Genomic DNA, 27,557 nt, shown 5'->3' on the forward strand with positions numbered 1-27,557 from the left:
TATCATCTACGGTTTTTTACTAGTCAAGCCCATTCATTTGATACCCATATTGATGGGGTTTTGAGAAATTATGTAGTCCGCCATTTTATAGCGGCTGTCATCTTGGATTTTCAAGATAATGAATACGCAGTTTTATAATGACTGCAAAGATAAAGGTGTGTTCCAAACTTTAGATCAATAGGTCAACAGGAAGGGGGTCAAATTTCTATCAATGTGGGACATCGCTACAGACAAGCATTTTTACAAAGAGGCTAAATAAAACCGTTTGAAAAAATTGTCTAGTAGACAAAACTGTCACTTTTCACGAAAAACAGAGAACCACTATATCGAGATGGCATGGAATGGCTGATTTATAAACAATTTTCCTTAATTCTAAAGTAAATAAAGTAGAAAACCGATTACCCCCGGTCGACTCAGGTTTGGAAGGGTGACACTTTTTTTGCAGGAAAAGGATGGGATATAAGCGGATTGTAACAATGTTGATGATCACAATTTTGATTCTTAAATCTATTCATATATCTAATGTGTGTTTACATTTCAAATTATTCTACTGTTTAAAGTAAAGGGATCAATTACTCGCAAAGGAAGAAAAATAGGGTATAAGGATATAGGGACAAAAACACAATTCAACAGAGTTATTAGAGATAATTACTTCTAGTCACAAGAGTTGAAGAAGATAATAGTTTCAGGAAAAATAATCCAAAGTAAACACACATACGAGCCTCTTATGATTCTCTTACCATAGCTAAGAACAACTACAACTCTCAGAGATAAAACACAACATCACATAAGAAGTAATTTAATTTACACAAAATAGCATACGCATAAGTGGATTCATTCATCGAAACGATGCGCAAATGTGTGAACATTGTGCAGAGCCTCAGAAACAGAAACGATCGCGAACACGCCAGAAATACCCGTAATAACACGTTCCAGCAGCATAATTGATGGCTCCCTTCCGATACCCAACTCGAGAGGTATAAATCCCCTCGTCGAAATAAAATCAAAACGGAGCGGTTGATTACAAAATTTCTTCTCATCGCGCGCACGCAAACACCGGCAATCACGGGCAATGACGAGTAACGTTTTGCTATCATGACGGCCATCCGGTGCGCGCAAAATTCTTCCGCTAAAACGAATTCATTACGGCTTTCATGGGTTACAATTACGATCTCGAGCTATTTCTTCTTGTGCTTTCCTCCCTAAGCGAGAGGGCTCCAAACAAGATATCATCACGCTGCCCTCTCCATCATAATCTGCCGCGACGGTGGTGCCGATGACGACGACATCTTGGACCATGTTTTTCGCCCTGGTTTCGCAATTATTACCCGGGCGTGTGTAGATTAGCCATCATCACTCCGCGGCACAGCCGCAGGACACCGGGGCGACGAGTTTTCGAGCGAGTTTCAGTGCAACTCGTGCAATATGTCAAGAAAATTGAAACCATTTTTACTCTCGTTAGATAGGAGCCGTTCGGCTCAGCTGTTCGTCGAGGGCTCCTTATAGGGAGCGCAAAACTGGAGCAAACCGTTTGCGGCGACACCCCTCCCATGACAATCCACAGTAGCTTCCGCATAGACGACGCCGACGATGACGCCGATGAGCGCCGAGCGAAAGCTCGTGTCGAACTGAGGTGATAAAAGAACGCGTGGACGAGGGCAGCAGCATCCCGGTTACAAGTGTTCCATCGGCACCGAGGGCGAGAGTGAAAGATGATCGCCACCCGAACCCCGATCGTGCCTGGCCGCGCTTGGAGTGGGAGAAACTGACTCGGTCGAACCATACATAGCGAGAGCGCATCGACTCACGGCTAGGTCTGTTCGAGCGGTTTAGGCTACCAGCGAAAACCGGTGAGAAGCGATACGAAACGAGAGCAAAAACTGCTCGAATCATTCCCGCGAGGTGTCCGCGAGATGGGGTCCCCACCGAGGCCGCGCTCAGATGAGTGAGTGATCGGTGATCACGTTTCGCTTGAACCGCGCACATTGGGGCTATTTCCTCCTCGCCGTGTATGGATGGATGAGTGATGTGTATGCGAGGGGATCGGTGAGTGTGCACTTAGTTCAATATAAGAACACAAGGAAGAATTTTTTTTTCTGAAATAAAAAGGCAAAAGGAGCAGCAATCTAATAAACTGTTGCACACGTCATTATGTTGATTTTTTTCTAAGTTTCTCTATGTTTAGCTTGAGCTTGAGCTTGGGTAGACTTACAATTCGTAGTTGCTCTCCGTGATTGACCTGAACCAACCAAATTACACAAAGAACACACAGAATGAAGCTAGGGACTAGCTAATCATTCTCGTTGTGCAATTTTCGGTGATTCGAGCTTTAAATGGTCAATAACGACGCCGTCCACGTCCTTACAGTCACCAGGGGAAGGGAAGGAATCTTAGTGTGATATTCGCCGCCCGAAGGCCAGAAGGGTCGCCTCTATAGCGTGGTTCCCTAGCGTTTATCATGGAGGGGATAGTGTTAGTGGGGCGAGGTAAGAACCAGGATTCACTGCGGTAAGTGATGTGATTATATAAACGCGAATTACCGACCACTCTACGAAACGAAAATCTGAAACTCTCTTCCTTGACAGTTGCAGTTAATTTTTTTTTAAACTTTGCACCTTGGAGTGTAAAAATAATTCTCCGATATTTGATTCGCAATTCTCTTGCCCTGAATTTGCGTTTCTGCGAACTGCTTTCCATACGTACTAAAGGGTGTGTCACATCAAATTGCATCACGGAAAAAACGCTGTAGAAATTTAATTTTCAGGAATTATATCTTCAGCTGTCGCTTGTAATCAGATAAGAGTGTATAGATGTGGCCATGCTTCACTGTCAATTTTTCGTAAATTTGGAAAAATGTCGAACGAAAAAGAGCGTCGTGAATTAATCCTGTGCACTCATTTCGAGAATCCGGAGTTGTCACATCGGGACATCGGTAAGATGCTGGGAATCGTCCAATCCACGGTCAGCAGAGTACTAAAACGATACTTCGAGAACCTAACCATCGACCGGAAGGTGAAGAACGGCAAAAATGGATACTCCGTCAGTGAAAAAGATCACAAGCACGTAGTTAAGCAGTTTAGACGTGATCCGAGAAGTTCGGTCCGGGATGTCGCCAATAAGCTGAATTTGAAGTTCTGAAGTTCATTCGTCCAGCGGACCAAGCAGCGGGAGGGCCTGCGTACATACAAGATTCAGAAGGCTCCTAACCGCGACGAAAGGCAAAACATGGTGGGGAAGACGCGAGCCCGGAAGCTGTACACCGAAATGCTGACGAAGCTGCATTGCCTGGTAATGGACGACGAAACCTACGTCAAAGCGGACTTTCGTCAGCTGCCGGGCCTGTTGTTCTTCTCCGCAGAGGACAAATTCAGCGTTCCGGAGGAGATTCGCAAGCAGGAACTATCCAAGTTTGCCAAAAAGTACATGGTGTGGCAAGCGATCTGCTCTTGCGGAAAGCGGAGCGCCCCCTTCGTGATGACCGGCACGGTAAACGGGCAGGTTTACCTTAAGGAGTGCCTACAGAAGCGCTTACTACCACTTTTGAAGCAGCACGAGGGCCCGACCATCTTCTGGCCGGATCTCGCTTCGTGCCACTATTCAAAGGACGTGTTGGAGTGGTACGAAGCCAACGGGGTCACCTTTGTGCCAAAGGAAATGAACCCGCCCAACGCGCCGGAGCTTCGCCCAATAGAGAAATATTGGGCGATTATGAAGCAGGCCCTCCGGAAGAACCCAAAAGTTGTCAAATCGGAGGCGGACTTCAAGAGAAAATGGATTTCTGTTCAAAAAAAAACTACAACCTGACGTTGTACAGAACCTTATGGACGGGGTAAAGAGGAAGGTGCGAGCATACGGGCTTGGGCTCGAAGTATGAATAAAAAGAAAATGCCAAAAGTTGTTTAATAGTTTTTATTTTACTGTCTAAAATTTTCAAAAGGATCGTTTTTTCCGTGATGCAATTTGATGTGACACACCCTTTATTTCGACTAACTGTATTGGTTTTTCTGAGTGCAAATTTCCTCACATCATCGGATTTCAATATTATAACGCACTGTATTTGGTGATAGATACAATGGTAATTGATAAAATTTGGAATACTATTGTCAATTTTGGAATGATTTATAATTTATATGATTTTATATGATTTTTTAGATGATTTAGAAAGTCATAATGGACTTGCAACCGTGCAAGAAGCTCCATCAGTCGTAATCGAAACCAATGTTTGTATTGCAAATCATGTTTTAGTGATGAAGGATTTGAACGAGTTGGACATATATTTCTACATATCGTTTGTCCCTTCATTGATAAAAATTTGTAAAAATACTTCAAAAGCATTCTTATGCTTTAATGAAATTTAATTTACTTCAAATGATGCAATTGTGGCTATTTTCGACATTGAATTCGATGTCGAGAAAACTCGAGAAAACAAACTCTGCAAAACATTCATTTGGAGCCAACAATAGTTTCTTTTCATTTTAATATTTTCTGGGAACGACTCCAGTTGTACATGACCTATTTTAGTAACATGTAAATATCAGACGGCCGACTCCCGTTGCTTCAGAACCGATACCACCAGCAAGGTACCGATTTTCAGACAGCTTCTAAGCCTTCAACTACCTACAGCGTAATAATTATTATTCGTGCACTTGAAAAATGGAAAATACATCTTCAAATATACCTTTTTTTTATTCAATATTTCAACAAGTACATTTCAACAAATATAAAGCTATATCCTACACCATGCCTGTTTCTTTACAACTTCTAAATAGAATACAATTTGCTTTCTTAAAGAATGAGTTTAAAATGTTTTACAATTAGCTCTCTTTGATTACATCGCGATACTTGGATTCTTCTCTGCAATTCGCTTAAGCATCCACAGTTATAATTGATCAAACAATACGACATAGTTTCAACCATTAACCATGATGCAGCTTTATACTTCGCATTTCTGTCACTAATGCCACAGAGCAACAATTCCTGCGCATCATTCACATTGATTCTAAGTCTTCTTTTAATTATTTGATTCAGCCATCTCCAAATAAGATTTGAAGCCAAACAATGTTTGATTCTATGCTCCACTGTATCTATTCTTCCGCAAGAATCACACGTGGGTGAATCAGTGCCTCTTACACGATGGTTGAAGAGTTTTTGCTTGGATGGACTAATATCTCTTGTTACTAAAAATAAAACAGACTTAGCATCAGATGACAGAAAACTTCGACTGGTATTCTCAAAAATATTTTCCCACTGCAAATTTGGTTTTAACATTTGTTGTCGTGGTTTTTGATGTGTTCATGAGATTGTCATAGAATTGTTTGAAGGATATATAATTCATGTTTCTTAGGTTTTGTGCTAACTGAATCCATTCACGCGTGTTTTTTGTGAGACCTACGTTATTTCCTTGTTGAAGCATAAATTCATCAGCTACGGTTCCATTTTTCGGCAAAACAATGTTTCTAATGAATAGTGCTTCAACTTTTGACTCTACATCAACAAGAGAGAGGCCGCCTTTGCACACAGGTAAGTTCCACTCTTTTCTCTCCACTTTATAAAACAGGACCTTCCAAATGAATTTCCCGCAAATATTTCTCACTAGGGCGATATGTTTATTGTTGGGCGAAAAAAGATGCGCTACATACCACAATTTAGACGGTATGAAAGTGTTCAAAAGCCATGCTTTCTGAAACAGGTTCAGTCTTCTTCTATAGTGCAGTGATAAAACGAAATTGATATTTTTTATCACATCATCATAATTGGAATCAATCATGTGTTTATAGTTCTCTGAGAATTTAATCCCTAGTATTTTAATCGAACTCGATTCCCGGATTATCTGTGGCCCTACAACACAATTGTTTAATCTCAAAAACTGTGATTTCTCCAAATTCAATTTGATTTTTGAGTAGATGCTAAAATAGTTGACTAACTGCAAAATCTCATCAAACTCGCTATCATTTCTAATGAAAAGGTTTAAGTCATCTGCGTATGCAATTACTTTAATAATAACATTATCCACTAAAACACCTCTAATATTTGGTGCATCATTCTAATCAGCGGTTCTAGATACAACGCGAATAATGCCATACTCATTGGGCATCCCTGCCTAATTGAGCTTAAAATCGGAAATGAAGATGTTAGAAACCCATTAAACAGCACTTTAGAGGTAGCATTTTTATACAGCATGCGCAAACACTGGATAAATTTCAAGGGAAATCCAAACATGCTTAACACAGCCCATAAAAAATCATGGTAAACTTTATCGAATGCTTCCTCAAGGTCTACACTCAATACTACTCCCTTAAACCTACGACTGCGATTGGACTTGATCAACAAATTTCGCAAAAGACGCAAATTATTGACACAAGATCTATTTGCGATGCACGCTGACTGTCCAGGCCCAAGCAATTTTTCTAGCATGGGTTGTACACGGTTATAAAGAATTTTTGTGAATATTTTATAGTCAGTATTCAACATACTGATTGGTCGTTTATATTTCAAATTGTATTGATTCTCTTTTTTTTGGAATAAGAGTTATGATACCAGCGGAAAATAAATCTGAAGGACACTCGCCATCAACGAGAAAAGAATTAAACAGTGTTAGTAAATCATTTTTAATTAAATCGAAGAATGTTAAGTAAAATTCATAACTGATGCCGTCCGGCCCAGGACATGTCTTTTTCGAAGCCGTTTTAATTGTAAATTCTATTTCTTCCAACGCAATTGGTCTGACTAAACTCGATCTATCATTGTCGTCTAGTCTTTTATCAAGAACTGCTAGTACATTTTCATAAATCCTGCAAGAATCCGGTTGTTTCTTAAAATTGTCCGAAAATTGATTGAATATTTCACGTTTAAGAAGATTGTGATTTGAGGTTAATGCGCCGTTTATTTGTAATTTTAACAACTTGGACTGGGAGGATCGATTGATGAAAGACGTTATTTGAACGAAGGACAAATTTTCATAATTACAAATGGTGTTTGACTTCAACTTATACTTGAATTTGTCCATCCTTTGCTTTTCTTCTTCTTCTTGAATGGCGTTAACGTTCTCTGTGGAACTTTTGCCGTCTCAACGAATGCATTAACTAGTGTCATTTATTAATACTTAGTTGAGATTTCTTAAGCCAAACAACACGCCTTAAATGTATTCCGAGGGGCAAGCTCTAGAATACGCGTGACCACAGTGCAAGTCGAAGGAAATTTCTCTGACGAAAAATCCTCCGGCCAGAACGGGAATCTAACCCGAACACCCGGCATGATAATGTGAGACGCTAACCACTCGGCCACGGGTGCACTCCTTTGCTTTTCTAAGTGCATCAATTTAGTTTTAACTACCGCGAGCTCCGATGACACATCGACGTTCTGGTTTTGTTTTTCCACAATTTCCTTGAGACATGCATAGAGGAAGTTTCTCTCTCGGCTCAATTGATGATTTATTGAATACATCTCATTTCTGAAGAAGGTCTTAATACACTTTTTTGCGCCATAACTTCAAATGCTGATAGGAATTTATCTGCTGCAGCTGCATGTATGTAGCCTTAAATCTATTTTGAATATCCTCATCACCAAACAACGCAGTATTCATCTTCCAATAACTTCGACCATAAAAATTGAAGCCAACATCTTCGACTTCTAGTTTGAATATCACACTGTGGTGATCCGAGAAGGGCACAGCAACTGTCTCCACATTTCTAGTGAAACCTACAAACCTTACTGAACCATAGATGCGATCAAGTCGCGATTTAGAGTCTCCTCTACAGAATGTGAATTTATCTTTTGAATTTTTTGCTAATTCAACATCCTTCAAATCTAGCTCGGCTACTAATCTCTTCAAGCCAATACAAATATTTTTGACGGTACCATTGGAGTCACTCCTTTCTAAAATACAATTAAAGTCACCTAATATCACGTTTTCTCTGAATTCTGTCAAATGCACCAAAATTTCTTCTGTGAAAAGCAGGTCTCTCTCTCGTTTATACTTTGAACCAGAATGAGCGTAAACATTGACGAAATTGATTCCATCTACAACCACGGATATTAATCGACCATTTGGATTCATTACTACATTAGAAATTTCAATACAATTACGTAAAAGAATACCAGTACCTTTTCCGTCGTCACTGATGTTAATCAACGCTGTATGCGTTGGGAGGAACGAAAAATGTTCAAATGCTACTTCTTGCATGAAAATAATATCGAGATCATCATTCCATACAAATTCTTTCAAAAGCTGTTGTTAAACGCGGCAAGTAATTGAAGTTAAATTAATGGTTGCAATTCTACGTATGATCGGCATTGGATATTAGAAAGGCAAATCAAATGCCGAAATCAAAAAATCTAAAAAATATAAAAAAAAATCATTATAAACACTTCCAAAACATACACTTCTTCAACACATGGGTTGAACAAAGTAATCTTTAAAACTTTTTGATACGATAAAAGTCGCATTTCTAACTATTTATATTAATAGTGGTAAATGGCATTGATTCATGGTGCTCACTGTTTCGAATGGATTCTTGTAGCGATTTTCTTGTGACTGTTTGGCGTCTTTTTAGTTTTCTTCTTTTTTTCTCGTCCCTTACCTGTATCAGCATCCGAACTCTCTGTTTCCGAAGTTGTTCCCGGTGGTCGTTTCAATTGTTGACTTCCCTCCTTCCGTGCATCCTCGTCTTTGTCGGTAACTGTCGATGCCTGTACGGTGTCGCCATCAACTTCGTTGATGATCGTCGGTGTTGTTGCATTGTGTTGAGCATCAATAGTAGCAGTCGATACTGTAGTCACATGCTCTTCTATTGTTTTTTGACCGTTACTCTCTCCATCTTTGTTCATGAGCACTGTTCGGTTGATCACGGCGTTTGAGTCTGCTACTTCCACATCGCTTTCTCTTTTTTTCTTCGGAATCTGAAAAACCGTCATTGATGTCGATGGGCCGTCCATTGAGCTTTCCATTCTCGTGGCAACTTTGAGGTTGGCTGTGACTCGGCTATATAGATGACTGTCGTTTGGATTTTCCCTCAAACTGGCTAGTTTGGGACATTCCGCCTTAATATGTCCCTCTCCTTTACAAAAGAAACATTTGTTTTTGAGCCCTTCATAGTACAGTCTTGCTAGGAAGTGTCCAATGTAGAGGTTCGCCGGGATATCTTTCTCGATCTCCATATGCACCCCTCTTATTCCGCTAAACACTTGGTATCCGTACTCCGCGGGATATCTTTCCCGGACGTGTTGTCGAATCCTTCCAAACTGGCAAAGAGCAACAGCGATGTCTTTGTCGGCTGTTTCGGGGGGCAGGTTGAATATACGGATGTATTTGAATTGTCGGCTAGCCAATTCCAATTGGACTCGTGTTATCTCGCCGTCACTATATTGGAATGCATACTGTTCGTCCATAGAACTTGTGAATCGGTTGAAGCTTTCGTCATCGATGAATTTTACATAAAACTTCTGGTCGTTCTCGTCCTTGTATACGGAATGGACATCGGTTGCAGGAATTCTCTACACTTTCATCATAAGCTTTAGTACATCCAGATGCGCCGGAACCTTTGCTGATCTGGCAAAAGCCATTCTCAAAGTATTCTTTCTAGTTTCCATTTTCAATCTATTGTTTAAATAGATTCCGCTATTGTTAAGGGCAACAATGTGCACAATGTACACATTTGGTGTGAACAACCACTTTTGTTTCCTCAAGAGCACTCTTTTGTACGTGTTCACTCTTCGACGTCCAAATGTGAATTGATACCTTCAAAATCCAAATACCCGAATACTTCACTTTATTCCTAACATCCGAAAAAATCCCGAAAATTCATCATTTTCCGACCTTCCATACAGGGGCCCGCCCGTAAGCAATAACATGCGTAGCAACAAAATAAAACATTACCCTAAGGTAATGTGATGTGGTTTCAATTTGGCGAAAATCAAAGATAGGTTATTGATTTCATGTACTGACAGAAACACGCTGTTTTTTTAATCAATTGAAAGATGAAATATAATACGGGGAAAAAAGACGGGTGGGTAATGTCGGGGACATAACCGGAGTGACGTAGGACTATACAAAGGGGACAGCTTTTGTTAAATATATATTTTAAATATATTGTTTTATTTTCTTCTCCTACGTGAATACCTACCTATCTACCTGAAAAATGGATTAGTTTACTGTTTACTCTTTATGAATATGTTGATGGTTCTGAAAAGAACCTTTGGTGTTGTGTTTTTGTTATCACTCGATATTCCCATCTTGTTCGGTTAAACCTTTCTGTTTAGCTATTGCGTTTGCCACTCGCCACAGCTTTCACAGTTGGAAAATTTCTTCCCATCCAGCTTGTGACATGTTGTTCAGTAAATTACATTTAATGCGACGTGCCGGAGAAACACTTTGCCACTCACTGAAACTAATTGTTGCCTTGATGAGCGCCGAACCGAAGCTGCTCTGTTCTTGATGCGGGTTTTCTGATTGTCGTGAGCAGCTTTGCAAGCCAACTCGAGCACTCCGACGGCCGAAACTCTATAATCGCTGTTAGGTATACTGGTGCTCCAGCACCAATCCGTTCGGCCTAGTTACCCTTGCGGAGCAATCAGTGAATGCGTCCAACAGGGAACTGGAGACCTGCACGGTTCGAGTGAGACTTTGCCTTTCCCTTAACTTGTCATCCTTTGTTACGTCCACGATGTCGATGCCGTACAACCACACGGGTTTACGGTTTGAAAGAAAATAAGATATTTTTTTGGGGTCCGCGTGTTTTATACTCTAGCGGTACACACTCACAGGATAGAGACAAATCGGCAGACTCAGCCAGAGGGGCGAGTCGAACGAGACGAACGAATGAGCGTTAAAAGGGAGCGATGGCAAAAAAATACATCCATTACGATTTGTTCGCTCGTTGGATTCACATGCAGGCTAAAAAGGGTCCTTTTCAGGATCACAAAATTATCTTCAATCTAAAGAGTTTATTGTTTTGTTATCACTCGATATCCCCATCTTGTTCAGCTAAACCTTTCTGTTTAGCGATTGCATTTGCCACTCGCCGCAGCTTTCACAGTTGGAAAATTTCTTCCCATCCAGCTTGTGACATATTTTACATTAAGGCCATCTACACACTAGGCAACCTAAGTTGGAAAGCAACTTAACGAATCTGTCAAAAAAGTTGAGAACATGTGTAATCAAATGGGAGCATACACACTAGGCAACTGGCAACTTTGGTCGGACCAACTTTTTCGATTCAACTCAGCATGTCGAGTCGCGCGCGATTTGTGTCGGCAACCTTTTCGTTCAATTTCTGTTGACATTTCAATTTATGCGTCGTTAAGTTAAATATTTGTCAGTGGTGATAGCCAGCAGCATTAAACAGTCAAAAGAGGCCCACTTCATAGAAACACGAACAAAAGGTAAGTATTTTGCTACTTCAATATATAATTTTACAAATGATATATGTTATTTTCTAATAAAGCGATCTAAAATTGAAGAATTTTCAGGAACATGAACGAGCAGCAGATCAACATCATGCTAGTGCAGGAAGTGGAGAAACATCCAATACTGTACAACTTCACACTTCCTGGCTATGCAAAAAAAGATGAAACTGAAATGGCATGGATAGAAATTGGAAAAAAAGTACAGATGTCAGGTATGTGATTAACATATTTAAACTTTAGTTTATACAAATAGAAAAGCTACTGACTCTCCATCTTGTTTTTGGTTTATTGAAGAATTTTTCGTTTCGTTTGTAACTGTTGCAGGTGGAGCTGATCGTCTCCACGGTGGTTCTACGTTGTGTTGTGTTTTGTTTCTTGGGCTCTCGTGGCCTGGATGTAACCACGTATGGTGGCATTTTCCGCAAGTTCCACAGTAAACAATTACTGCATAATCTCCTCATTTGAATTATATTCATCTTTTCCTTATGCGGCATTTTTTCAAATGCACTACATTTTTTTTATTATTCTTGCACAATGCACGACGAGGTACTTGTTTTTTGTTGGCTAGTACTATACAAAACAGTTGGAAGTCTATAGAAGTTTAAATCTATCCCAAAATTCGGAGTATATAACAGCGATAATGGATAATAAAATGTATTCATAGGTTGGTGGTTTTACCTCAGAGTTATAAGCAACCTTTCCTCTCCATCCTCACATTCTCTCAACTGCGTATTCTTTTTTTGAATTGCAGGAGAAATTAGTTGGACCAAGTTGGAATACGTGCTCTTCGCCATCCGGTAGAAGCACAAAAAATTATTATCCGGAATTTGCAACTCCTTTGCAGCTACAAATAATCTTCTGGTGAAGTTTTTTTCCAGATAGGGATGGACCCACAATTTTCTTCGAATGGCATTCCTTCGTCTGACGTAGTATCTAAATAGTAATTCATCACTGGAATCATCGCTGGAATCGTCTCCGTCAGACCATAAATCTGACGTTAATGATGGATCAAAATCATTATCCACAACATGTACATCCTGGATTTGATTATACGCCATGTTTCTCGCAGTACAAAGACAGTAAAACGGCTGAAATTTTATACAATAGAATAAAACAAAAAATTAAACGTTTTCTCAAAGTATCAAAAATGTAAAGTCCATATGGTTCATTAACTCCATTAGTTCGATATTCTATCGCATGTTCTTTTTCCTTTTCAAGTTCAACATTTATATGTTATAGTTTTCGAGAAATAATCGACCAAAAGTTTTCTGATTCGAAAATCTACAATATTCTTGATTCTAGCACAAAATACTTAAAATAATAAGTATAAATTCTATTGGGTAATCATTTATAGTTAACAGATAGATTGCACAAACGTATAGTTAAATTTGTGGTATCGTAACTACGAGAAAGAATTCAAAACTATAAAAATAATACAGAATTTCGCAAAAATACGATTCTGAAATTCACTTACGTTAAATTTTGTTAAATATTGACACGACGGTATGCTTTTCAAATCAAAAATCAAATTTGAATTTTTGTTTTATTATATGAGCTGTAGCACTTTCAATATAATGTCATTCAGGAATGCCAGATAAACAGATTTTTCTGTTATAGTGCAAATTGTATTCTAAAGCAGCCCACTTTGACTTCATTTTAGATTTTAAAAACTCTCACAAATTTTAATTTTGATGCCGTTTTCAAAATCAAGTAATTGTATTTTTTCTTTTCGCTCATATCAGGAAAAATGTCAAGAGAAAAATCATAATTCGCTTTTCTTATTTAATTAAAGAAATGGCATCTCTGTTAGCGATTATGACGGATAAAATCTTAACGAATTCATCGCGTTCGAGTTGTCTCAATGTGCAGAGCTGAGTTGGCGATGCGATTGACATCGCCAACATAGATCGGGTTGCTGCTGCCTAATGTGTAGACGGCCTAAATTACATTCAATGGCACGTCGCATTACCACCACTCAGTATCGGATTGGAGGTAATTTTAACCTGTAATTGAACATTTGCGATGACAGCGGTACAGTGTCGACTTTCAATGTGGGGTCATAATTTGGACCCCGAACTCTATGTTTACAAAAATGTCCAACTAAATATGTCACATTACAGGTCCGTCCAATTAGCTAAATGTCGAGATAAGAGTAAATTACTGTACTTTCAATCTAGAAGCAATTTAAGAATTGATGAAGATCAATAAGCTCAGAACAACTTATGAAAAAATCAATTTGTGTTTTATTATTATTTTGGATAATGTTTTAGAAAGCATTGAACTGTATTTCCTAAACTCTTTTTTGGAAGGTTTAATGGCCCTGAAAAGCACCTTGTTTTATGGAATGGTTCCAATTTAGAAAACTTAGTACTCGTGGTTTTGAAAAAAACCATTTCGAACGCCCTCGATGCCGCCTTGTTCTGGATTTGCCACCAAAGCAGTTTGTATAAAGAACAAACTTTTTTCTTCTGCTACCTGATGCCGTTTTGCGATTGCGTTTGCCACTCGCCACCCGCTGCAACTGCCTGTTGTCTTGATGTCCACCGAACCGAATGTGTTCTGTTCCGAATGCGGGTTTTCTTATCGTCGCGAGCAGCTTTGCCGGCTAACTCGATCACTTCGGCGGCCGAAACTATATAACGCCGGCTAGGTGGACTGGTGCACTGGTACTAACGCGCTCGGCCTAGCTACCCTTGCGGGGAACTCCAGATCAACACGGTTCGAGCGGGATTTTGCCTTTCCCTTCACTTTTCCTCCTTTACCATGTCCAGACATGGCTGCTTGTGTTGGTTTGTTGATGTGTTGTGATGCGAACCGATGTGGTGTACGGTTTGAATGAGAATGGTCGTTACGGAAGGAAGGTCTTGTATTATAGAGACTTTAAACTTTTGCAGTTCATTCGTCTCTAACCTTGAGAAAGGCCCTTTGAAAACTCTACTCTATTCTACTCCAGCGCTACCACCTCCACCCTCTTGCCTTGAGAAAGGCACTCGATCCCTCGCCGTCCAGCAACGATGTTGTCCAGTCGGTGTCCACACAAAGAATGATCGTTACGGCAGCGGAGCGGGTATTTTTAAGCTGACTGGCTGGCTCGAGAATTACGCATGTGTGAGACTGCGACCAATGTTTCGTTCATTTTTTTTTCTTTTTCCTTTCCAATCGTGCTTCATTGTATTTCGCTGCTGCTCTGGTTGCCCGTTTTGGTCGGTACGATTTGAGAAGCACAGAATGGACCAATCAAAAATGGGCACATAGTGCATTTTGACAATGCTTGATATTTCACAATTATTCAATTATTTATCTCAAGAAAAATGAAATGTTATTCGTTATGATAGATGCGTGGATATATTTCCTATCAATTGATGCAAAAACATTTGCGATCTATTGAGAAATGCTCGAGTTATAAGCGTTCCAAATCTTTTTCCTACTTGTTCAGTGCCTAGAATTCCATTTCACCCCCTATATCTTCCGGTTAGACATAGTCCTACGTCAAAACTCGAATTGAAAATTCTTGGATTTGGTGCCCCAAAGGGTCAGCGCCCCGGCAAATGCCGGGTTTGCCGCCCGCACGCTACGCTACTGCCCATCTCTACCATGGAGGTTAACGCCCGAATTGTATGTAAACATGTATTTATTGCATTTCTCCCACAGCGAGTGAAATCTGAAAAATGTAGGCATGTCATTCGGTCAATTGTTCACTTGTTTCAGTATCTTCACTATTTGGGATATAATAAAAGAAAATGCCTAAATCACCTATCGAAGGGTATATGATATAACATATATCGCAATAACTTTTTTGCGTAATATGCTTTTGAAATCTCTTAATTTTTCGTTACATTTTTCGTAGAGTGACCCCTGAGATGTAGTCCTACGTCAAAAAAAAAAATCTGGTTTGGAAGTTTTGTCTCGTCTTATCTCGCGACTTTGGAAACACCTAACTAGGTCAGATATTTATTATCCGGCTTTAGAAGCAATAATAATGCCAAATAAACACGGTGTGCTATTGCTCTTTATCTGTAGAAATAAAATGTACTTTGTTGCGATGTTAAACTTGAGTAAATCATTTAAATTGACTTTCTCATAGATCCTAAAAGTTGAGTGATTATTTTTTTTTTTTTTTTATCCAAAATATATATTTTATTAAGGCTCATATGGCGTCAGCCTAACGGGGCCGGGAGTTCAATATTTTGACAATGTTAGTAATATGTAACCGATTACTCGCGGTTGACTCGAGGTTAGTATTACAAGTGTTCTCATAATTGGTATGTCGCAGTCTTCGATGCTCTGTACGTGTGCCCGACACGGGATACTTCCTATTGGGATGCAGCTGACCATTAATCAGCAACGCCCCCCTAGTCTGTACCCCATATCTAGCGTGGTGCGTCTTTCTCGACTCGAGAAATCCAGGATAGAATGGTCACTAACCGGCGCAATCATCAGCTCGTGTAGAGTTGTCATGAGCGGTACAACCTTTGGCTCTTGTTGAATAATCAGTGGACTGCACAACCTTCGGCCCGTGCATCTGTAAAGAGTGTGTGTATGTATTGCCGCGACTAAGTAAAAGTTTATCGATCGGATAGGAGGGATATGAAACGGGGACACAACGAAGGAAACATCATTAAACGTTGACATCGGCGTTTCTGAGGAACAGGTATAGATGAAGCAGAAGATCAGGATCCCGGCTTCAAGATATCCCGGACGGGGATATCCGATTGTCTGCCTTGTGCTCTCAGTGCTCTAGAGAGCTGAGAGCGAGCAGCATGGAACCGGATACACGACCAGACAACATGCTCGATGTCGTGGTAGCCATCGCCACAATCACAAAAATTGTTTGCTGCGAGCCCAATACGATAGAGATGCGCGTTTAAGTTGTAGTGATTGGACATAAGCCGAGATATCACGCGAATGAAATCACGACCTACATGCAATCCCTTGAACCATGCACTCGTCGAGACCTTAGGGATAATCGTGTGTAACCAACGACCGAACTCATCACCACTCCACATGCGCTGCCAACTTACGAGCGTATACTGACGAGGAATGTGGAAAAATTCATTATAAGCAATTTGCCTTTCAAAAAGTGTGCCTTCTAAAGCGCCCACCTTAGCTAGCGAGTCCGCTTTCTCATTCCCCGGAATCGAGCAATGAGAGGGAACCCATACTAAGGTAATCTTGAATAATTTTTCGACCAAAACACTCAATAGTTGTCTTATTCTAGTTAGGAAATAAGATGAGCGTTTATCAACCTTCATTGAGCAGATTGCCTCTATTGAGCTGAGACTGTCTGAAAAAATAAAATAATGGTCGATGGGCAATGTTTCAATGATCCCTAATGCGTAATATATCGCACCCAGTTCAGCGACATACACGGAACAAGGATCTTTGAGTTTGAAAGAGGCACTGGAATTTTCATTGAAGATGCCGAAGCCAGTGGACTCGTTTATGAATGAACCGTCAGTAAAGAACATTTTATCAGATCCAACTTTCCCATATTCTGCCGAAAATATCGGCGGAATAGAATCGGAGCGTAGGTGATCTGGGATTCCATGGATTTTTTGTCGCATGGACAGATCAAAAATGACAGAGGAATTGCAGAAGTATGGGAAGCAAACTTGGTTGGAGATGCCTGGTGAAGGGTGCACGTCGTGGGTAAGGTACTCATGGTATATAGACATAAAACTTGACTGAGGAGTCAGTTGGAGTAGATTTTCGAAGTTATCAATCACATTGGATTCATGATCTTGCAACGGATGAGAAATCTGTAGGATAATTCTGTGAACCGAAGAGTAAGCGGGGGTACTCCTGCCAAAACTTCGAGACTCATCGTATGTGTCGAATGCAAAAACCCCATGGCTATACGCAAGCAACGATATTGTATCCTCTCCAGCTTGAGAATATGAATCCTGGCAGCTGATCGGAAGCAAAAACTGCCATATTCTAACACTGATAATATCGTTGTTTTGTACAACTGAATGAGGTCTCCTGGATGGGCACCCCACCATGTTCCGGTAATTGTTTGGAGAAAATTGATTCTTTGCTGGCATTTCTGTTTCAAATACGCAATGTGTCTCCCCCAGGTACACTTAGAATCAAAATATACACCCAGGTATTTGAAAAACATAGAGTGTTGGATCGTTTTGCCGGATAGGTGAAGCTGGAATTGGGCGGGTTCGTGCTTCCTAGAAAAAACGACCATTTCAGTTTTCTCCGTAGAGAATTCGATACCCAGCTTGAGGGCCCACGTGAACAGATTGTTCAGGGTATCTTGCAACGACTTTTGCAGAACGACGGGATTAGTACCCGTGATGGAAATAACTCCATCGTCTGCAAGATTATGTTATCATAGTTATTGCGTTCATCGTATCAATATTTAAAATAATTCGTTGATATTGTTCAAGATAGAAAAATCTCTATATTTTGTGATTTATGAGTGCTTTGAACAACCTCAACAACCGCCATACTTTTCTTACTAGCTAGGTTTACATCTGAATGGCACAAATAGTTTACACCTCCGGTAGTTTACATTTCCAACCGAGCATTCCTACACGTGAATACTCAAAAATTGCAAACACTACAAACTTTTTTCTCATCTCAGCTCGCTCAGCGCACTCGCTACAATTAGCAAAGCATTACGGCGAGTTGCTGATGAGTTGCTCACACCTCGAGGCATCTCAGCGAGCGCATACATGTACAGAACTGAGTGAACAAACTGCTGGGTCACTCAGCGCCACACCGGACAGACAGAGAGTCTTAGTTTGTCGCTCACAACCCGTTCAATATTCTCTCGCGTCTCGCTTCGCAACGAGGTGGGGGTGGCAGACGCTTCCTACGAATCGGCCAGCGAAAAGTGGCCGCAACAAAAACAGAGAAAAGCTCCACTATCAGACTTTTCTTTCGAGCAGCAGCACCGAAAGGATCGCTCTCCCGCTCGCAGCTCTCCGATCGTCTCCGATCGCGTTCTCTTGGGAGAAAATCCCGTCCGCGGTAAGAATCTGTAACGCGCGCGAGGGCGAAACCGCTGTTGGGCTGACTGGTGCTGGTCGTTGTAAGGCAACGCGCAGCGGCTTCTCCTACCCCTCTCTCGATCACCACCCGCTCGCTCGCTCGTGAGGCGCTCTCTGTTTGGGTGGATGCAGAGTCCAGCCAGCAGCCTGAACTCCTCCGCGACGAAGCGAGGGCACCGAAGACATATCATCTCGAGTGTGTGCTGCGCGCGCGCGCCCGGGGATCGCCGACTTTGCTCTGCTTTTGTGATCTCTAGTTTTCCTTCCCCGAGCTGCGGCTGCTGCTCGAGATTGCTGTACTGTATCTTTTTTTTTTTTCTTTATTCGCTTCATTATTATTTCATCTCGCGCTCGCTGTGCTTCGGTTTCGCGCGTCCCAAGAGCTCTGCTGCGTTTGTCGTCCTCAAGCGGGCCGCACATCGCATCGTCTCGTCGTCGCTGTCGGTTTGCACACTCGCTCGCGCGCTCCTCGCTGTTCACTTTTTTTTGCCATTGCCCATTTTCTGTCCAGCACCAGGAACACAAAACAAATCAAGGAACGATATACCGTGAATTTGGGAGAAAAAAATAAAAACACATAAAACAAATATTCTCAGCACCCTGCATCCCGACGCGGTGGGTGTGTTCGTGTGTGTATGTGCGCTAATGGACACTGAAGATCATCCTGCTGACCCACTGCTGGAAGGAGGAAGACGTCGTCCGGCTTGGGCTTCTCGGTTAGTTCTAGGAGGTACCCCAGCCAAGGGTGTGTGTGTGTGTATGTGTTTGTGCGGGTCGGAAACTATAATTATCGGCAGTGACTATAATTCCTCGGACCTCGACGACTGACCAACGAGTGGAACTTGTGCTTCGTTGTGCCGTCCGTGTCGTGGAACAGCAGCAGCCGAACGATACGAAAGGGCAGTCGATAAAGCGCGTAAAGGTGGAGAAGAATCAGAAACTGGATCAGTGGTGCGAAATTCCATTCTACCCGCTGTGCGCCAGTGTACCCGCGTATGTGTGTTTGTGCGTATGTGTGCCCGTATGTGATCGAGTTCTTTGGGGCGGAAGTGATTGTACATAATTGGCGGCGAAGGAAATATAACAAAACAACAAAAAAAAAACACACACAGAGTGACATAGATTGAGCAGAACCAGGAGTTATCGTGTGATTGTCTACAAGCGAGGATCAATCGATCGGTACAACGCAGATGCGAAACCGTGTATCGGAAGGTCGCAATGGAGGAGAAAAAATAGTTGAATAGCAGCAATTGTGGAACAGGTGAATTTCGCCCTCGTGTTCAAAAAGTGATTGCAGTGAGCGGATAAGCGAGGAACCCTTCTTCCAGAAGCATGAAATCTGTGATTTTTATTCACGTGTAGAAGCAACACAGAATTGTACTGAAAAGTGTAAGGAAATAATCGAAGTTCAAGTGAAAAAAAATACTACATTTTCCCTATCAGTTGGATACTACGGAACCTTGCATCGGAAAAATAAAATCCGACGCATGAGTGAGATGAAGATAGTGCAAAAAAAAAAAATGGCAACATTTTCGTGAGAATTTGTCGCTACCGAAACACAGAGTTTATGCAATTCCAAACATGCCATTGATGTGAAATGTTCATAAACAAAAATCGGATATCCCCGTTAAACACCGGAGCTTATCTACAAAACAAAAAAGGGGTATGCATACGAATGTGTGGTTCAATGAATATGAATAGCTTTCGCTCGCATCTTGAATGAAACTGATTTGAATTTTTTCGGTTGTTAAAATAAACACTAATTTATGCTGTGGGAGCGGGGAAGCGCCACCTCTTCTTTTTTTTGTGAATGAACGAATGATCGCCTGCGTTTATTTTTATCGCTCATTCAGCGACTAGATTTTAATAATTGCACGTAACGAATCGGATCGGTGCTCGGTAAAGCAGAAGTTGATTTATGATCTGAAAAGTTCAATTGTTTGCAACTTTGCCGTTTGCATTCAGTTTTGTTCTGTGTGACCCGATAAGGAAAACAGAAAATGTGAAACAAATTGCAATCGAACGATTGGATAGTTAACATCGAAAAGATGAGTTAAGTTTCTGACACGATTGAAATTTTTTTTATCGATATCGTCCAAAGAAACATAAACCGAATTTGTATCAGAAAAAAAAACCTAGATGTGTTATAAAGCGATGAAACTTTTTTTTTTTGTCAAAACCGATTTGAGACGCAAACGATCCAATCGAATCTATCTCTATCAAAGAGATCAATAAAAACATACATCTTGTCACACAAAATAGCATCCGCTAAAATGACACAAAAAGCTCGGGAGTAATAAAAATATTAGCCAAAGCTGGAAAATTTCCTAGAGATGTTTGCCTCTTGACAAAAAAAAAACCTGAATAAGATGTAATTCCATGCATCAACCGCCCACAGTATTGGGGAATCTTCCAACGACAAATCATCGATATAACACGGTGAATCAGTTCAAACGATGATCACCAGCCGTGTCAATCATTCTTCTTTTCTTCCTCCTATTAAACGTTGCATCTCATTAAAGTACGATTTAATGGGGAGCTCTAAATTCGAACAGCGGATCTTCGCTGTTCGGGTGCGCGCAAAATTCGGCGGAATGACAATGTATGTTGCGCCGACGATAGAATAAAATTCGACACAAGCGATTCGAATGATTCAAACTCATTGCTCAGTGCTCGATTAAGTGAGCAGCGAATTAATCATCATCCTAATCGTTGCTTGGAAGAGCTGAGCGTTCTTTTAAGTTAATTCTAGCGATTCATCTAATCACGGTGGTACAGTTTAAACTGCCATAAACGGTTTTTTGAGTGGAGAAGTGCAGTGTGGCTATGAATAATTCCGCTTCGGCGATGAGAAGTATTTTTGTGGAACCTACATGAAAATTTTAAACTGGTTCAAATGTATGCAGTGGCTTCAAAATTGCTCCTCAGGTGGTTGATGTGTTCACAACGTTGATTGAATCCGTCTTCAGGGACCTCTACTTCTTATGTGCCTTAGTCGTAATGATTTGATATATGAAATAGTACATTATTTTGAGCTACGAATTTCGTGTGTCATTCTGATTAGCCGCCAGAGGAACAGGGGCAATGAAATTTTGACTGACAAAATGAAACAAACAGATTAATGCCTTGCACAAAATTAAAGCTTGTAATATTGCGAATAACTTTGTTGTAGATAGCATTACGCTAAAAGTTAGGTTTACCGAGATAATTTCTTTCTAATGGGAGAAAAGTTAAAATGAAGTTTCTTTAAAAACTTCCCACGTGCAATGTAATATTGTTTGTTATATCACAAACTAAAATATTGCTGATGACACGAAGCTCTTATTCGTTCGCTGACGAGATCAATTTCAGTTCAATTATCAGCTTCCTGCACCTCGCAATAAACATACGAAATTACGCATACGCATCTCCCAGAATCGTTTCATTGTTCCAAACTTCACATTTGAGTCCTCCGAGTGAATTTGGAGGGCCAGCGATTAAATTAAAAATTCCAATTAGATGATTAGGAAGTTACATATACTCGGCAAGAATAGAGCAGCAAAATGCAACATCGATATTTTTAGTTTTTTTTTTCTTCAAAAAGTTGTAACTTCATGTTAAATGTGCTAAAGATGAAATATCATTTCATTATTTAAAACTACTGGAAATTTTAAAGCTGGCTAGTTTAATCTTGTTACACATTCGTGCTTTGATGTATAAATTTGTAATGGACAAAAATACCGGAGATCGAAGTTCGATTTTATTTCCACTTTTTTGAATACGAATTTAAATAGAATAATCATTCAGCTCTTGTTTGCTTCATAAAATGTATCAGTGATACATTCTACTACAGAGATATTTTTTGGTTGAATTAAAAACCACAAAAGGAGCCGATCTGGCGTGGAGGTAACATCCATACTTCTCACGCTCAAGATCACGAGTTCAATTCTCACTCCCGACATTCTTCCAAAATGGAAGGTAAAAGTGACGAACCAGCCAGAAGCGTTGAAAGTCACTATAATACAGAAAAAAAAAAAAAAAAAAAAACCACAATGTTTCATTGATTATCATTATTCAAATAAAAATGATCCTACAGAAAACCGAAATTTGATCAACTTTATCGACAAAAATTTATTTCATTCTATTTTTTATTTGTCGAGTTTATGTATGGAATTATGTGTTAATGTCTCAGGCCAACACTGGTTACACGGTGTTCACATACTGCTAAGTGTTGATAATGCAAATGTATTCACAGAAAACACAACGTTTATTAATTAACGTTAACACCACCATTCAAACTTTCTTTGCTCAATTACTATGTACTTAATTGCCATTGAAAATCCAATCATCCAATTAGATAGTCGGTATAATTGTGACCTTTTTCGTTCCCCCGGTGGTGTTTGTGCAAAAGTTATTTTTCTTCAGCGTCGTATGTCCAGAAATCAGTATCCCAAATGTAGCAGCGCCTCAAAATTTCCGGTTTATTTTTGATCATCTCCTCTGCTCCTCTCGAGCACTTAAAAATAATACCAAAGAAGCACTCCTAATTGGGACCGAATAAATGGCACAGATCTAAAATATCTACTTTTCCATAAGCATATTACGATGGATGAATATTCTGTTAGGACCTTTCTAGTCAATAGAGCTTGATTTTTCGCAGGTGAAACCATGAAACTTGAAAAGTAATACTTGAACGTGTGTTATTTTTTTTTAATTTCCAGAAACATTCACAAATTAAATGAGAAAATCTATATGAATAAAAATGATTTGGTGTTCATTCCTCACAAATTAGCTTGAGAGCGGAGCAACGGATTTGGAAGTCAGTATCAGGTTTAATGCGGCTTAGTACGCGTCAGGTTTAAATGCCAAAAAATAAAATATATACCGCGAATATAGATCGCGTACAGAAAAATCATTCCTGGGGGGACGTAAGTGTTCGAAATTATTTAAACCAAAATATTGACCAATTTGACGTTTATTATATTATGTAACGTTTGTACTGCCGTTCTACGCATAGTTGTCCCATGTTCCAAAATCTGCAACTGAGAAAACGCAATCAAAGTTTTCTCGCATATCTGTCTACCAAAAGTTTTAAGCATTTCAATTTAGCAATACACCGGGTTTTTTATAAGCACTATACTATTGTTGAATGAAATGTGATAAAATCCCCTCACTGAATCAATCATGCTTGATTACGGATTTAAAAATTCATGGTGGGTCTGTTATGCCTAGAATATTAACATGGGACAATTGAACTTGATGTTGTTTTTTGATATACAATATTTTTTTTGTGTTTTCCCGAAAGATTATGCATAGAAACATCGCTTTATGAAGAAATGAGTGATCTGCAACACCTCCGCATAATATAAATCTCATTGTTATAAGGCATTCGCTAACAAGGTGTACACGTGTTCTGGTAAACTTTTTCTTATTTGTTTGAGAATTGGTTCGTTCTTCCAAACCAGAAATGAGTGTATTAGCCCGGCTGAAAGTGTGACATGAAATTCCTGTACTTGAACCGATTTATTCGATATTGATCTACAAAAACTATATGGTGGAACAGTTATGAATAGAATATCAATATGGGACAATTGAGCTTGACGTTGTTTTTTTTATTAGCTGGGAACAAACTTTATGTTTTTTTTTGTGTTTTTTGGTTAGATTATGCATAAAAACAACTTTTTATGAAGAAAAGTGAAAATCGTCAAAAAGTAACATGGGACAACTATGTGTAGAACAGCAGTATAGCTGATGTGACGCATCGAATCCATTAAAAAATCAAAACTATTTGCTGTTTATTCGAACTTATTAGTCTAACTGTTTGTTGCTCGATGGCATTCAAGGATTCAGACAAACAAGCATTATGAACAAGGATCATGTAGAGACAAAACAATTTTCTTTGGCATTTCGCCTATGTTTGCGTTTTTTTTAATTGATTATTTTGTTGTGTTCTCAGCTTCACGATAATGATATGTTTGCAAAGCAGCAATATCCACTAAATGAGAATCAAAAAACGTGTTTTTTCTGTCCATTCCGCTATTTCACAAATATTGTTCCTTGCTCAATTACTTATCCGTGCAAATGTTTTTCAACGCGTGTCATTTTCGTTTCCGGACTGGTAGTAAAAAAGAACATCTAAACAAGTTATTTTCATATTTGTTGATTTTATTATTTACTATCGAAAGTAGTGCGTTTTCTAGCTCATTTTGCAAGCGCTCCGCGTGGTTTAGGCACTAGGTTTTTCTCTTAAAATAACCAGTTGGAACAAACTCTTTAAGTCTTGGAACTTAATAAGCACACTGTTTATAATTAGCTTTTGAAATTCTCTGCTAAAATAAAATCATGACAGATGCAATAAAGAGTGGAATTCCACTCAATTTTGAAACAGAAACAATTGTTTTTTTAACTTTGAAAATAAAACTAGGAATCGATAAATAGGCTTCTGAACTACACTGCACTGACTGAAAAATATAGCCCTTCCAGAATTTATATAAATTACACTAAGTGATTCATCCCTAATAACAAGAGGTGTCAGTCATAACAATATTTTATTTCCAATTTACGTCCACACTTGGTTCGTCACTTTACTTCCTTTTTGGGAAGAATATCGGGAATGAGAATTGAATTCATGACCCTATGGATGTTACCACTACTTCAGATCGCCTCCAACGTATTTTTTTCTTAAATCATATAGTTGGGGTATCCCTATTCGGATGACTGAGTTTAGCTTTCAGTAACTTGATTCAACAAATATTGAAGTTACAGGGTCATTTTTCGAAGACAAGATGCACCATTTCAAGGTCAGATTAGATTCTTATGATACATCTCACGTACTCCTCAATTGGTTATAACTAAGAACAATGCACGGACATATGGTACATACCGTTCTGAGTCATATTTCGGACAGCTTCATATTTCGGACACTCTTTAAAAATAACTTTAAATGCTTAATTTCTTGATGATATAACTAAAGGGTTAGAATCTAAACAATCAATCGTTATAATAATTTTATAGTTATATCATCATGACATAGCGCATTTCAAGTTATTTATAAAGAGTGTCCGAAAGATGAATCTGTCCGAAATATGATTCAGAACGGTATGTCAATTCCACAATCAAAAACTACACTCACAATTTGCTAAACAAATGTAGAAGAATCTACATAAATATACTGTTTAATTTCAATGGAATTCGACGAAAGATGGACTTACAAACTGAGTAAACTTTTTAGAGTATTTGAATATATTGGAATAAGTTATATATCGTATTTTGTATCAAATTTTTATCTATTTGTTGACTTCCATTCTCAACATCCTGTAACTCACAACTGAATGGAACAATAAAAGGAACAGCAAAAGATTTTTTTTAGTGTCAAATGTCACATTTACACCGAACATAAACTTGAAACTGTATTATCCATATTACGCGAAATATTGATCACTACAGCCAGCTATCCAGAAAAAAATGGATTACTTTTTCCCCAACTTAATATTTCTCAATATTTTAGCATGCTTTCGAAATCGATGTCTCGAGCTCATCTACCGTAGCATACAATTTTTTCCCCGACCTAAATTATTCGCGCTGAATTTCCCAACAGTTTTCCACTAAAGTCAAGTCCAGGAAACGAGTTGGTCAGTTCAGACAATCTATTTTCTGATCATTGATCCGCTGTTTGGTTTCCTTGCTTGTGTGAACTCCAGAACCCGGGTCTAACAATTGCCATTAATTTTGAAGGACGTGAAAGCTGCAAAAATCCTGCACTTACAACGCATGATTCGCCACTAAAGTTCCGCGTTGAGAAATATTGTGCCTTAGTCCGCAAATTAAGTCAGCACCCTTTGAATTCAACACTTTCGAGGAATTCCTTCACGAAGATAACCTTTAAAAATTTGAAGTGCCAGCAATATGATTCGACTTGCAGAATTTTTGAAAGCGATTATGATAAAATGTAAATTCGTATTATATATTATTCGTAATTTTATGAACAATAGGGAAAAGTAAATAGTAACTGATTGTCGTTCGTGGAAGCCAGCTCACTTGGTTATCACAAAAATCATCAAAAAATCGAAATTAACATTACAAAAATAGACATATTTTAAAAAAGATACGCACAAAAAGTTGTTGTTATAGATGGGTTTTGTATTGAAATTATCCATTTTGTGAAAAATGGACGACCTCTAAACTAGAATACTAGTATTATTGAAAAAAAAAAAATCATTTCAACCATTTCCGAAATGACCGTTTTGATAAAGTCAAATTTAATTTTAAATATTAGTTTTCAAATATATGTCTTTATGAAAAGGCAAAAAAAATCAGCTCTTTCGTCTATAGTAAATTTGTAAAAATTGAATAAAGCTTTTCAATAAAATGCAACTTGATTGCGAACAAATGGATGAAAATCAATCATTCAAAATATTGCCCTTCGCTAGCTAAAAATTGTTCCCATCTTTATGGCAGAGGTTAGATGACTCGACGGTACAAATCCACGGAATAAGCAATTTTTCAATTTCTTCGTTTGATCGGAGTAACCGATCAGCCAAACTATGTATCATCGAACGAAATAAGTAGTATCTGGGAAGTTGAGGGTTTGAGTGTTTATGACATGGTTCTAATGGGTTTGGCAAATAAATGAAGAAGTGGGTTGTCTGACTCACTTCGAAAACTAAAAAAACTGCGTGTCTACCAACACTACTTGAGCTAATCCCTGGTTGTGATTCGTCAGCTGTTAGTTCCCGTTATACTGTCCTCTTTTTTTTTGTGTCTCCATATAACCGAATATTGAAGGAGCTCTGAACTAGGTATCTAGCAAGGGTGTTAAACAGTTCACTTAGGGGTTTTGTAATGAATTAATTTTTCATCGCCCATTCGATGATAATGATCCGTTCTTTTTGCCGTTGAAATAGTTGATCCCAGATGAAATGAAAGTGATTTGTTTATTATATGTTCAAGCTTGATTCATGACGTTTTGTATGCGTCGAAATCGATCATCGAACATGTGTGCTGGGCCCTTCTACAGCGTGAAATTAGTTGCGCAGTCAATATTCTAATATTTCAATGGCAGTTAATTATATTGAAATCAGATATGAAACTTCTCCTAAATTTTGAATTATTTTTCGAAATAAAATTCAAAACATCACAAACATGTTATTTAAAACTATTTTCAATATTTTC

At 39.2% G+C, this 27,557-nt stretch overlaps 1 protein-coding gene across 3 annotated transcripts in view; it reads left to right on the top strand.

Moving 5' to 3' along the window:
• Positions 1 to 18,793: 18,793 nt before the first annotated feature.
• Positions 18,794 to 27,557, top strand: part of LOC129776735 (MDS1 and EVI1 complex locus protein EVI1-A) — a 277,466-nt gene continuing 268,702 nt past the window's right edge. Inside the window, exon 1 of one of the 3 annotated variants that reach the window (XM_055782556.1) lies at positions 18,794 to 19,796. The gene's annotated coding sequence lies outside the window, so the exon portion shown is untranslated. Of the gene's footprint in view, positions 19,797 to 19,834; positions 20,071 to 27,557 lie in introns of those variants that run through there. The other 2 variants (XM_055782557.1, XM_055782558.1) reach the window with 2 other exon arrangements.

Source organism: Toxorhynchites rutilus, chromosome 3 (assembly GCF_029784135.1).
Source record: "Toxorhynchites rutilus septentrionalis strain SRP chromosome 3, ASM2978413v1, whole genome shotgun sequence".
NCBI classification, from domain to species: domain Eukaryota; kingdom Metazoa; phylum Arthropoda; class Insecta; order Diptera; family Culicidae; genus Toxorhynchites; species Toxorhynchites rutilus.